Source organism: Mercenaria mercenaria, unplaced genomic scaffold (genome assembly GCF_021730395.1).
Source record: "Mercenaria mercenaria strain notata unplaced genomic scaffold, MADL_Memer_1 contig_4508, whole genome shotgun sequence".
NCBI lineage: Eukaryota > Metazoa > Mollusca > Bivalvia > Venerida > Veneridae > Mercenaria > Mercenaria mercenaria.
The window spans coordinates 1,031-16,106 of NW_026462741.1; the positions used below are offsets into that span (position 1 = coordinate 1,031).

Here is a 15,076-nt window from a genome sequence, read left to right on the forward strand (position 1 = left end):
TCACCGCGAGTTACCATACAATGAAGACAGTTATTCAGTGTAATGTGTGATCGTTACTTTTTTAAATTTCGATGTTTTTCCGAGAAAATACTTGCAAGGATAAAATTGCCGAGGCATTGACACCGTGTATCTAACTAGTCTAAAAGCCAATGCACGTGACTTCGGTACCGTATACACGGCAGACACTTTGATGTTTCCTCATTCTTTGACGGAATTTTATAAAAAAAAAACAATGCGTCAAAGCGATTTACTCGACACATATTCTCTGCCAAACATACTCAGTATTTTAAGAACACTCTGCCGCGGACCGAATGTGTACGTTATGTGAAGGCTGAGATCGAATTCCCCACATGTACAATACCATAAGGTCACGCGCGTTGGCCACAGATATTTCGTTACGCTGGCATTGTACTTCAACAAGCAGCTACATTCTATAAAGTTTTCTTCCGGTGTAAACAAAATTTCATTTTGAAACATTTTTTAAAAGACCGATTTGATAAACAGCGCCACTCCGGTTTTCTTTATCATTCGTGTTTAAATGCCAGTCCATTTTTTTTTTCTTTCTTTTCTTTTTTTTTTTTCTTTTTTATGTACAGTCTGGTTGCAAAGACGATTTTCTGTACTTGTTTCAACTGGAGTCCCAGCAAATGAATCATGTAATTTTTACAAATCAAGTAATTATAAAAAATATTTATATCGGTTTCCCGTGTGATGTCTCATTAAATGCAGTGACCATTTGTTTTTTACCCGTGATCAAACATAGCCTTTTGAAAAAAAAACAACAACATCCGCCGGATTCTAAATAAAAGAAGTGGATCACCGTCGAAAGCATTTGGATTCAGTCAGAAACATTTGGAAACCAGTCAAAAATGTTTTAATACATTGCAGTCAGCTGTCTGCAAACATTAAAGCTTGTGCCGCGCGAGCACTGATTGCGTCACGTGCTAATTACGGACCGATTATCAAGGTGACAATCGGACCGTTTGACACGTTTATTGATTATCTGAGGGTGTGGCCAACAGTTTCCTGCTTGGCAGGTCATCGTGTATTGAGATTTCAGACCAAAATTTATACTTTTCTTCATTTTTACGGGACCGATTTTTTTTATTTTTTCAGTCCACGAATCGGTCTGAAAAGTCAAAAATCGGTCCAAAACCGACAAACCGGCAAATTTCCGGAGCCCTGACGGTAACATAACGATGGTACTTAACACACTTTCTGATGAAATCTAAGAGGAATTATCTCTTCAATATATAAACTAATGACTACTTACAGATAAATTCTTGTAAACTCCCTTAAATGGTAAAAATAAATGAAAACAATAGTGGCGTGTAAACCTAGATACTGTGTATGTTGTAGAATCACATTGCTATTTCCATTTTGGTTGTTCACTGTTTCTACACTGTGAAGACAAAAAAAAGCATTTCTGTTTTGCAATGGGTCAAACTAAATAAGAAACAGATACGGCAGAATTAGTTCTGGCTACCATTACTTAAACTGACACTGTTTTATTTTCTGATGGTCTCGTCTGTAAGAGATCCGTAACAGCATATAAGTCTAAACATATCTGAACTTGATTTTTTTACCCATGACAGGTATGCTGCAGTTTTGGGTTCTCTTTATAATAACATCTTTTCTGCATATTCGCAAGGAGATCCCTGGATTGGGTAGACCAGTCCAAGTCATGAGTAGTATATTAGAAAATAGAAAAGAAATTCTAACCTTTATGATAATATTAAAGAAATCTGAATGTGAGCATTCATTCATTCATACATTATTCAAGCTAGATGTATATAAAAAGTTAGTTTGTTTCATTTCTTCAGCAGTATTTTCCCGAACATCTCCAAGAACAATCTACGATGAGGGACAACTTCAAGACAAAGGCAAAGAAATTCTTTGTGAAAGGTAGTTTAGTTTTAAAAATCAAATAATTAAAGTTCTTGTTTAAAAGTAGCCACTGGTTAGTTTTGCCTGTTGAAGTCAAGATCTTACATACTTCAAAATATTTACTAAAACTTTACAAATAAAATTACTGTGGCAATGAACTTCATCAAGTACAAAAAACTGTTTGCAAACTTTGAAGATGTTTTCTTATCAAGAAAATTGGTAGAAAATCTGTTTTTTATCACACAAATAAAAAGCCTGTTCAGTGACAATGTGAATGTTTATAAAGCCGATTTTCTTTTGTGTGACTGACAGAAAATGGTTGAATTCGATGTTAAAGGGAGGTAATAGAATTAACTTTTGAAAGAGCCTGGCTTTGTGTTTTTTCTTATCTTTGTTCAACAGCTGCAGCTGAAATTTATACTGACTTTATAGCAAAAAAGAAAAAAGTCTGTCAACTTGAATATTTTTTATTCAATAAGAATAATTAGTATTCCATGTTCTTTTTTGGATGTTCAAGATGAAACATTTCTACTGATACTGATTTTGATTTTGCTTAATAGCTTAAAACTATGTTTGCTTTGTGTTGAAAAAAAAACACACATTTTAAACACATTTTTTTTTGTATCAGAAGAAACAATACTTTGTGAATATATATAATGTTACTGTGATTAGTTTGAACATGAAATGTTTGCCTAATTTTGGACAGGGGTCGTCTCTCTTGCATGCTGATAACTCCATATTTTGCCTGAGTACTTATGAATTCGGTAGCTGGACTATTCGAAGAATAGGGGAGCTATCCTACTTGCCCCGGCGTCGGTGTGAGTGCTAGTGTTAGCGTCACACAAATGTTAAAGTTTGCGTACCACCCCAAATATTTTCAAAGTCCATTGAGATATTGCTTTCATATTTTGCATACTTGTTTACCATCATGACCCCAGTCTGTAAAAAGGAGGATGCAACTCTATCAAGCATTTTGACTGAATTATGGCCCCTGTTCGACTTAGAATATGCTTATTGTAATGTAATAGTTTTACTCATAGCTTATATTATACTGTCAAGCACTGAGAATAGTCGAGTGGGCTGTCCACTGACAGCTCTTGTTAACCAGGTTTTCAACGAAAACCTGAGTTATTAGATTGGGGTATGTCGTTGGTCGGGCGGGTGGACGGGCGGGCGGATGGGCGGCGGCGTCAAACTGGTGTTTCCGGTCAATAACTTTTGTTTCAGTAAAGGTATTTGAATAAAACTTGGTATGTATGTAGCTTATATCAAGACAAAGGCTGGGATTGATTTTGGGGTTTCTGGGGTCAAGGTCAAGGTCACTGTTACTTAAAATAGAAAAAGGGTTTCTGGTCAATAACTTAACTTAGGAATGAGCTATCATGATGAATCTTGGTGTATAGAAAACTTATATAAAGTTGTAGCTTGGGATTGATTTTGGGGTTTCTGGGATCAAGGTCAAGGTCATTGTTACTAAAAATAGGATTAGGGTTAGGTTAGGGTTAGGGTTAGCATATCTTCTATATGCATGGAGGGATTTTGATGAAAGTTGGCACAATTGTTCACCATTATGAGACGGAGTGTCATGCACAAGAACCAGGTCCCTAGGTCTAAGGTCAAGGTCAAACTTAGAGGTCGAAGGATACAAGAATGAAAACTTTGTCCGGAGCATATCTTCTTCATGCATGAAGGGATTTTGATGTAACTTGGCACAATTATACACCATCATGAGACGAAGTGTCTTGCGCAGTTCCCTTCTTTAGAATTACTTCCCTTTGTTGTTACTATAAATAGCTTATATTGTAACTTTTTCATTACTAGACGTAGGGAAAAATCGAGACCACTTTCCTGTAGTACAACATGCATGTTACATCCAATTTTGAAGTGTATTTTGACCAATCTCTACCTGGTAAGGATTTCTGTGTGGACTTACAATTTTTTTTTTTTTTTTTTTTTTTTTTTTTTTAAAGATTAACTTCCCTTAGTTGTTACTATAAATAACTTATATTGTAACTTTTTAGCTCACCTGTCACATAGTGACAAGGTGAGCTTTTGTGATCACGCAGCGTCCGTCGTCCGTCCGTAAACTTTTGCTTGTGACCACTCTAGAGGTCACATTTTTTTATGGGATCTTTATGAAAGTTGGTCAGAATGTTCATCTTGATGATATCTAGGTCAAGTTCAAAACTGGGTCACGTGCCATCAAAAACTAGGTCAGTAGGTCTAAAAATAGAAAAACCTTGTGACCTCTCTAGAGGCCATATATTTCATAAGATCTTCATGAAAATTGGTCAGAATGTTCACCTTGATGATATCTAGGCCAAGTTCGAAACTGGATCACGTGCCGTCAAAAACTAGGTCAGTAGGTCTAAAAATAGAAAAACCTTGTGACCGCTCTAGAGGCCATATATTTCACAAGATCTTCATGAAAATTGGTCAGAACGTTCACCTTGATGATATCTAGGTCAAGTTCGAAACTGGGTCACGTGCATTCAAAATCTAGGTCAGTAGGTCAAATAATAGAAAACCCTTGTGACCTCTCTAAAGGCCATATTTTTCATTGGATCTGTATGAAAATTGGTCTGAATGTTCATCTTGATGATATCTAGGTCAGGTTTGAAACTGGGTCACGTGCGGTCAAAAACTAGGTCAGTAGGTCAAATAATAGAAAAACCTTGTGACCTCTCTAGAGGCCATATTTTTCATGGGATCTGTATGAAAGTTGGTCTGAATGTTCATCTTGATGATATCTAGTTCAAGTTCGAAAGTGGGTCACGTGCCTTCGAAAACTAGGTCAGTAGGTCAAATAATAGAAAAACCTTGTGACCTCTCTAAAGGCCATATTTTTCATGGGATCTGTATGAAAGCTGGTCTGAATGTTCATCTTGATGATATCTAGGTCAAGGTCGAAACAGGGTCATGTGCGGTCAAAAACTAGGTCAGTAGGTCAAATAATAGAAAACCTTGTGACCTATCTAGAGGCCATACTTGTGAATGGATCTCCATAAAACTTGGTCAGAATGTTCATCTTGATGATATCTAGGTCAATTTTGAAAGTGGGTCACGTGTCTTCAAAAAGTAGGTCAGTAGGTCAAATAATGAAAAAACGTTGTGACATCTCTAGAGGCCATATTTTTCAATGGATCTTCATGAAAATTGATCTGAATGTTCACCTTGATGATATCTAGGTCAGTTTCAAAACTGGGTCACTTGCGGTCAAAAACTAGGCCAGTAGGTATAAAAATAGAAAAACCTTGTGACCTCTCTAGAGACCATATTTTTCATGAGATTTTCATGAAAATTAGTGAGAATGTTCACCTTGATGATATCTAGATAAAGTTCAAAACAGGGTCACGTACCTTCGAAATCTAGGTCAATAGGTCAAATAATAGAAAAACCTTGTGACCTCTAGAGAACATATTTTTCAATGGATCTTCATGAAAATTGGTCAGAATTTTTATCTTGATAATATCTAGGTCAGGTTCAAAACTGGGTAACAATAGCTGAAGTACTCTATTACTGAACAAGGACTCCAATACCGAACAAACGGTACTCTAATTCCGAACAAGGGCTGTCTTTTTGAAAAATGCACAAAAAGACTGTAACATGAAAACATATTCCATAATAAGACATAGTTATGAAAACTACAGATGTATTTCATTTCAAAATTATAAAGACTGTGCACAGAATCCTGTGGAAACGGACAGTAAAACCTCAAAGTATATGCTTATTTCAAACTGCACAAACAATAGAAGATTCGTTTTGTTACAAATGCTCTGACAGCGTGCCAGTCCCTCACTGATTGTCTCCAGACACGCTTCAATGAACTAAACAGGCGTAGATCTAAAGGCTGCATAATGTGAGATCCGTACCTCTAGACAAGCCTGTTAGGGGTTTTCTAGGGGTACGGACATCCTTTTTCTAGGGATTAAGGGTTATTTACATCTTAAATTTGTTGAAAATGAAGTAACAAATAAAACTTAACTAGTGTTTACTTAAAACTTGGATTTAAGTGATGTACAGATACCGGCGTTCACCCGATCGTTTACCTTCCCTTTCAAAACCTAAATAACCGAGGAACTCCAAATAAATACGTGCGGATTAGTTTGTTGATAATAGATAAATGAGTGAATCTAACCGCTGAATAAATTATATATGTAATTCAGCAGAAAAAAATAGGCGTAATAATAATAAGTATGCACCTATTTATTTTGTTTGTTTTATTTTGTTATTTAACAAGATATAATGATAATCAGCACGGAACTGATTGGTTTATACCCTTGTATCTCATAATGGCCACCAAATGTGTGGAAAACATAACAACCCTAAGGGTTAATTATCAGTAAAAATAGTGTTGTTTTTTTTTCAAACATATTTAACATTTTTTTTATAAATCTTTATATCTTTTTTTCTGCCAGTTCGAATCCTCGTGATTTATTTGGTGTTCCTCCGTTATTTACGTTTCGAAGGAAAATGTAACAAATCAGATGAACGTTGTTATCTATAGACCACTTAGATTCAAGTTTAAGGTGAATACTGGTGAAGTCTTATTTGTTTTTTCATTTTCAATAAAATTTTAAATGTAAATGACACTTAATCTCTAGAAAAACGGAGGTCCGTACCCCTAGAAAACTCTTTACAGTCTTGTCTAGAAGTACGGATCCGTACCCTTAGACACTTCCTTTTGGAAATCATACTGACAGACCCGTAATATTCATAACATATAAGAATTGTTCAGAAGGGGTAGGAAATACTTTCTGTAAAGGTTACCTTGTTTGGTAACATGTATTTTTTCTTAAAACACGTACTTCAATTGTCCATATTCTATTTTATAGAAAATATCAGAGTTCTTTTTCAAACAAATTTTTTCTCTAAATTTGTTTCTGTTGTGTGTCTAACATATTTACCTAGATACTCCAGGAAATGAAAACTGATTAACTGCTATATTTTTTAAAATATTGCAGATTTTGGTCATTTTGACGGCTCTATAATGTAACTTTCACTTTCATTTTGCAACTTTTGTATTTTTTAAAATGTACATTGTAACACTTTCAACACCCGGAGTACCTGGAGAAATATTTTAGACACTCGGTATTCATAAAAGTAATGACAAATTCTTCCGAAAAAGAAGCTGGATATCTTCTACAAAATAGAACATGAACAGTCAAAGTACATGTGATATAGGACAAAATGTGCTGTTTAATAAAATATAACCTGTCGTGAAAGTTTCTTCTACTTATTATGAATAGTTTGGTATATTGTATATGATAAACCAAGGTATATGTGGTGTAAAAAACAAACAAAAATTCACCCAAGGGGTGGTCTCAAGACTTGACAAGAACCTTAATCTTGGAGTAGAATAATATTAAAGCATGTTAATCTCCATTTCAGACCTTAACTGAGACTTTGTTTCAACAGTTTAATCTGTTAAGAAAGTTTAAAGTTTAGAACTAGAGATTGAAATTGAAGAAAAATAAATGTTATAAATTGCTTTGATTTTATTTCATATTCTGATTTTTTTCATTAGGTAAAGTGATGTATAACCTGCAAGAAGTCAGATCCACTTAAACCATCACAGAAACCTGAACTGCAGCAAATAAAGGTAATTGAACATTAATTTAAAAGCAGCAACAATAAATCAGGGTTTCATCTTGCTGTTTATGGGAAAATAGGTGACATTGTGATTATTTATACTCAAATGACATTGTTGTACGTTGGTTTACTTAGTGAGTGAGTTGGGTTTTACAGCGCATCAACACAAAATGGTCATCTTGATAAGAATTGAACTGATTAGATTGATAAGTCTGATTAGCATGGCTATTGCTGCAGAGCACAAGACTTGTCGTACCTTCACTGGCATTTTTCGCAACCAAAATTACTATGAGAAAATACCATCTAACAAATTCTTAAAAGTTCCTACATTTGCAGACTATTTATGTACTGTGAAATCATTTTTATTCCCGTAGGACAAATTTTCGCGTTCTTCATGCTAGAACCAATGCGCAAATTTAAGACCGCGCTATTATTATTTTTTAATTTTTTTTTTCATTTATAAATTGAAAATGCACGAATTAAAGCCAGTGCGAAACAGTCCTTTTTTACGTTTTGTGCGAAATTTCATGCCAGCGAATTTAAATGATTTTGCAGTACTGTGAAATCATATTTTTTGCGTAGGACGAATTTTTGCGTATTTCGCCCAAGGACCAGTGCGCGAATTTAAGACCGCACTATTGTTTTTTCATTACTAAAATTGAAAATGTGCGAATTAAAGCCTGCGCGAAACAGTCCTTTTTCACGTTTGTGCGAAATTTCATGCCAGCGAATTTAAATGATTTCACAGTATGTCATTAACTTTACTTAGAATATTTTATTTATATACATGTAATAGTCATGTATATAATTTTATTTCAGTTCATATTGCTTGTGTTGTAATTGTGGTTATGGATCATATCATAACTTTGTCATGTTTTTTTGTAAAATTTTCTCTCATTATTGTCAATAATCATTTTTATTGTACATATTTATACAGTGGACCATATTGTAAATTGGCTCTGCCAAATATGTCATCTACTATACATAAAGTTGTTACTTATTTACCTCGGATTTGCATGTTTGATACTTGGGGCTGACCAACTACATGTGAGTTACTTACAGTCTTTTGGACTGAGGTTAAATGCATGGATGCCTTTGTCTGGCAAGATGAAGAACCCGTAGTGTCTCTAACTAACTGTTCCTCTGTAGTGTTGGTCATATGGGATATTTAACGTAAAAATCAAAACAGGCAGACATACTTCATTATTGACAGCATAGATGAACCACATGTTTTCATATGTTTACAGGTGTTAAGTCCTTTTGAACTGATTAGTGTTGACCTGATAGGATCTTTCACAACTAGTCAAGGGTCTTTACATCTTCACTGCAACAGACTATTACACAAAGTGGGTTGAGGCATTTCTTATTCCATCAAAGCAAGCCTCAGATGTTGCTAAGTGCTTCCAAAAGCTTTTCCTAGATGTGATGCTGTGAATGTTGTCCTCACTGACCAGGGAAAAGAATTTGTAAATAGTGTAAGTATAGAAAAGGCTGTCATAGATCAGAGTCATAAATAAATTATTGTTACTATTAGGAAAAGAAGTGTACACAAAAATTTAAATGTGAAATGTTGTCAGAGACTAGGACATTTTTAATAACTTTTGTGCAGACCATTGTAAAATGTAGTATGAGTGTAGCTTGAACAATGGCTTACTTCGGGTTTGAAAAGTAGTTGTTATACACATTTCATAAGATGGGACATATTATGGAATCATCAGTGGTAAGGTGACGTCTGTAAAAAAGTTGTATTATCTATTAGTGGAACAGTTTTCACTGGGTTATCACAGAACTTATTATCCTAATTGCTTTGGGCATAATATCTCACTTAGGTTCAATAACCAGCCAGATTGCCATATGCAGTCTTGAATTATTGTTCTTGGATGTCATAAATTGACAAAGTTTGTCAAAATTCAAACCTTTTTCAGAATATCATTTTTTGCTATGTAAACATTGTTACACATAAGATAATAAAAATATTTTGAATTAATTACACTTGGGTCAGGTGTATTTTGAGGCAGTTTGACATTCTGTATGTGTTTGTTCTTAGTATTTTTAGTTGATTTCTCGGTTTAACACAAGGTTAACAGAAATTTTCTTTTTCAGATTATAAATGCATTCCTGCAGATGATTAAGGTGCGAGTCATTACATCAGAGAGCCCCATCTTCTTGCTCCCTTCTTCTTGCTCCCTTCTTACACAGCATTGTGGGATGCTAGTGACATAGACCACTGGCTATTTAAAAAGGTAAAGAAAATTATTAGCTCGACTATACAAAGTATAAGGAGAGCTATCCTACTCGCCCCGGCGTCGGCGTCTTTCCGTGTCCCCACCTTGGTTTTTAGCTCGACTATACGAAGTATAAGGAGAGCTATCCTACTCGCCCCGGCATCGGCGTCGGCGTCAGCGTCTTTCCGCGTCCCCACCTTGGTTAAAGTTTTGGTGCACTTTCTCTTTTTTCAACTTATCTCTGTAATTACTTGATGGATTTGATTCAAACTTGAAATACTTATTCCTCATCATCATCCACGTCATCTGACATAAGGGCCATAACTCTGGCACCAATATTTCATGAATTATCCCCCCTTTTCACTTAGATTTTCAGGTTAAAGTTTTGATGCACTTTCACTCTATCTCTGTTATTACTGAATGGATTTGATTCAAACTTAAAATAGTTGTTCAACATCATCACCCACATCATATGACATAAGGTGCATAACTCTGGCGCCATTTTTTCATGAATTATTCCCCCTTTTTACTTAGAATTTCAGGTTAAAGTTTTGGTGCACTTTCACTCTACCTCTGTTATTACTGAATGGATTTGATTCAAGCTTAAAATAGTTGTTCAACATCATCACCCACATCATATGACATAAGGTGCATAACTCTGGTGCCATTTTTTCATGAATTATTCCCCCTTTTTACTTAGAATTTCAGGTTAAAGTTTTGGTGCACTTTCACTCTATCTCTGTTATTACTGAATGGATTTGATTCAAACTTAAAACGGTTGTTCAGCATCATCACCCACACCATATGACACAAGATGCTTAACTCTGGCACAATTTTTCATGAATTATTCCCCTTTTTACTTAGAATTTCAGGTTAAAGTTTTATGCACTTTCACTCTGTCTCTGTTATTACTGAATGGATCTGATTCAAACTTAAACAATTGTTCAACATCATTACCCTTATCATATGACACAAGGTGCATAACTCTGGGACCAGTTTTTCATGAATTATTTCCCCTTTTTACTTAGAATTTTAGGTTAAAGTTTTGATGCACTTTCACTCTGTCTCCGTTATTACTGAATGGATTTGATTCAGACGTAAAATAGTTGTTCAACATCATCACCCACACCATATGACGCAAGGTGCATAAATGTGGCACCAATTTTTCATTTATTATTCCCCCTTTTTACTTAGAATTTTAGGTTAAAGTTTTGATGCACTTTCACTCTGTCTCTGTTATTACTGAATGGATTTGATTCAAACTTGAAATAGTTGTTCAACATCATCACCCACACCATATGACACAAGGTGCATAACGCTGGCACCAGTATTTAATAAATTATGCCCCTTTTTGCTTAGGATATACTTATATAGTGTTTTGATACATTTTATCTTTACCTCTCTAATTATTTTAAGTTGATATTTTCGATGTAGGCTCAGGCTATTGTGCAATATCTTCGTCCACAATTGGAGTCATTAAACACTCCAGTGACAGCTCTAGTTTCCTCAGATGTGCCCAGTTTCACTATCCAGCATCCAAATAGTCGAGCGCGCTGTCTCCTGTGACAGCTCTTGTTTTTAAGCCCCTGCCACAAGTGGTGGGGGGTTATAGAAATGGTCTGAATCTGTCCATCCTTCTGTAACACTATGTGTTCCCTCTGTATCTCCCGAAACCCCTTAAAGGATTTTCATGAAACTTGGGTCAAATGATCACCTTATCAAGACGATGCGCAGAACTCGTGTCGGCCATGTTGGTTCAAGGTCAGGTTCACAATTGACCAGACGCCAGGCTCCGCCTACAGGTCACGTGGTACCACAAAATACTAAACCTCCGGACATTTAGATCGATAATGGCTGCTGCTGCTACTTTACGCGATATTTTGAAGAGATTGGAAGAAATTTCTGTCTAATATGTGTTCATTTAAAACATTAGATGGAATTTCGAGAAAAGAAATGTTGGAAGTCTTACATTGATAGTTTGGGGAAATTTTCCGACATTCGGGACGGAATTAGTTGAGAAAGCATGTATATTCAGAAGACGGAAGAAGGCTACACGACACAATTACTGATGTATTTATTGTTGTAAATTTTGTGTTTTGGGGGCTTCTTTAATAAATCATTTGACAAGTTTAATGCGATTGTTTTATTATTTTAAAAATATTTGTTTTATCATTCAGTTTGATATTTCCTTAGTTTTCTCGACTTGTACTCTATCAGTATTATGCCCCGTGTGCAAACACTGGAAAAATGCTTGAGGATAATGATACATTTACATTTTAGGTATAATAGCCCTTCTGCTCAACTAAAAAGAATTCACATCACCGATTCTTTCACTTGTAGATGTATTTCGAGGCAACTTGAAAAGTTTGGGCACGAATAAATGTAGCATTTTTTAGTTCATTATTTTTGCTTACTGAACATTTTTGGCACTTTCTTTTCACAGTTTCTGTTATGTAAATCCCAAAAAGAAGTGCTATGGCTGAGAAAAAACCAACAATGCCTAGTTTATCTATGGCCTACGTGTGTCTGCAGAACGCGTAACTGCCCGCATCCTACCTTTCTGTTTGGACTGCGGAGGCTGTGGAGGTGGCTAGGGGGGAGGGGGGACGGCGGTTTGGATGGTCGATTTTGTAGGGCTCCGCAGCCTCTACGACTTTGTTTAGCGAAAATTTATACATATTTGAATTATTGAAAGCCGTAGACCGTGGGACATGTCGTAGGTGGCATTGCACAATCTCCGCACAGTCATCGTTAGGAGGCCATGCGCTGAGTTGTGCAGCCAACGCACGATATTCCGTGGACAAAGTGCCTAAAAGAAATCGTACGGAGATTGTAAGCACCTGAGGACCTTTCGCACGGCATCGCAGGTAGTCACTACTCTCCTTTTGCTGCAGTACTGAATGAAATCATCATGATATTGACAATCATCGCGGGCCACTAATCATTTCGTGCGGCGGTTTATTGGCATTACATTTTTCAGATGGTTATATATATTGGTATCTTCAGCACTAAAAACATGAAGAATATGGCACGATGCCAGTATTTTTATTGAACAGATACACCGTAGCTCGTAGCCACCTACGATGCCCAAATTTAGACTATTTCATCGCACGGCGCCCGGGACAAATGTGAATTAAGTGAAAGTAGATGATATTTTATAATACCATTGTATAAACAAATATGTGGTAGTTTCCGTCGATTTTATCCACTTTCAATTGTCTGTGAGGACGTCCACAAGTCTTAATCCAGCGAAAATACTTCTCAAAACTTTACTTAGGTTTTGGAAAACGAATTATTAGGCGTATCTGGGCAGGCTATCGGACTTGCAAAGTCCCTACTGACACCTTTTTACCATTTCTATAAGTTTACTTGTATATATAATCATTTTCAAAAGGAATTATCAGTTATTTTTATCGGTGTCGAGATCGCAATGTCGGAGGGTAATTTATTTACATTAACACCGTCTGGAGTGTGTGCGTTCGAATTCAAAGGATTGATTGGGGTTGATCGCTTACCCGATATGATTTGATGGACAGCCGGCGTCTGGTCAATTAGGGGTCAAAGATTTGAGCTCAGTATTTCCTAAACCCCCTTAAAAGGTCTTTTAAATTCATGAATGTCATCATCATGGAATATAAAATATACTTAACAACCTCAGTGCTTCCACTCAATACCATCAACCCTTTCACTATCCTTAACAATGGTGAGGGATATAGCTGTCTTTCTGACTGCCTTGTTAATTTCAATGTCAGATATTACCTAATACATGTAAATAATATGCCAAATGTATACCAGTGATAAACCTGATGCATGGTTCAATGCAGTGGCAAAACCGCCTTGGTAGCCTAGTGGTAGAGCGTCGGCTTCGAGTGCGGGAGGTCGTGGGTTCGATCTCCGGCCGTGTCATACCAAAGACGTAAAAAAAGGTACTAGCAGCTTCCTCACTTGGCGCTCAGCATTAAGAGGGTAGTGCTAGGACTGGTCAGCCCGATGTCAGTATAATGTGACTGGGCGGGGTATCCTGTCACGTGTCTACAGCGTGATATTCCAGTGAGGCAGCACTATAAAGTTGTGCTCACTGCTACAAGTAGACAACGTCATTTATATGACTGAAAAATTGTTGAAAAAGGCGTTAAACCAGACTACACGCACACAATGCAGTGGCATCAGTGTAGTGCTCACTTGATACACTTTCAAGGCACAAAACCATCCTTGTATAGAAGAAAATACCATGCTTGAAGACCGAGCATACTTCTCACCAACACTCAAAATAATGAAGGCAAAACTGACTTAAGGGACATAATTTCTTTACTCTTTATTTACATTTTTCAAGTATGCAAGATTAAAAATTGTAGTAACAATGGATTTCGAAGAATTGAAATGACATACATTTAGAACAGATTTTATATTCCATTGACTTGTCAAAGCATCTTACTAAGCAATCTGTGTTTGTATTTTAGGTGCAGTTTAGAAAGTACAGATACATTGTAAATGCCTGTAGATGTCAGCAACAATCATTTGGTACTTTAAGTAGCAAGTGTGAGAGACAGAACCATAACGGTTTCCATGAATGGAAGTAATGGAGACATGTTCATTGACCTGTGAGGTACGTAGATTATGACAGTTTGGCAACAAACAACCAAACCTATGTCATTCCTGTATGCTTCAATCAGCTGTATCAGATTCCGTATTGAAAATGACAGGTGAGATAAGATAGTTTATTAGAGTCTCATTTCCCAAAATATACATGTATATACTATATATTATTAATATTAACATAAGATTTATCAAAGTCAAAAAGATAAAAAAAAAAAATAGAAAAAAAGCATTCCACGAACAGTTGTAAATGTGATATTAAGTGAATCAGGAATGATATATGTCAGAAGCAGGTAATGAAATGTACAGAGAAAATTGATGTGTGATGATTTATTTACCTTTAGCCTGCTGGCGGCAAGTGATTCTGCCTTTGCGACCATTGCAGACCAAGATGTTTAGGCTGATCATGGTCTAAACTGTTCGCTCTTCAGTTAGTAAATTTCCAGTGAACACCCCTTCGAATAATAAATGGTATTGCCCTAATTGAATGATGGCCAGCAGGGATTTTTTTAATACTACATTTACAACAAGGAGAATTTGATAAAAAAAAACAATTGCAAGAAAAAATCTTTTTTCAGATTTAATCCTCATCTTTTATTTAGTGAAATATCTCAGGATAAGGCTTTTTATAATATAATACTGCTTTGATGATAGGGGATATTGTTAACCTGAGCTAGCACCTTGGGTCTTTTTAGCTCACCTGAGCCAAAGGCTCATGGTGAGCTTTTGTGACTGCTCAATGTCCGTCATGCGTTGTGTGTCGTGTGTCGTGCGTC

The 15,076-nt window shown here is 36.0% G+C and overlaps 1 long non-coding RNA gene across 1 annotated transcript; it reads left to right on the plus strand.

The window, feature by feature from the left end:
• Positions 1-1,819: 1,819 nt before the first annotated feature.
• On the plus strand, positions 1,820-14,304 carry LOC128553930 (uncharacterized). Its single transcript, XR_008369474.1, has 5 exons — positions 1,820-1,905; positions 7,415-7,489; positions 8,727-8,954; positions 9,583-9,722; positions 14,165-14,304. It is a non-coding gene; the product is annotated as an uncharacterized LOC128553930 (long non-coding RNA).
• The last annotated feature ends 772 nt before the right edge of the window (positions 14,305-15,076 follow it).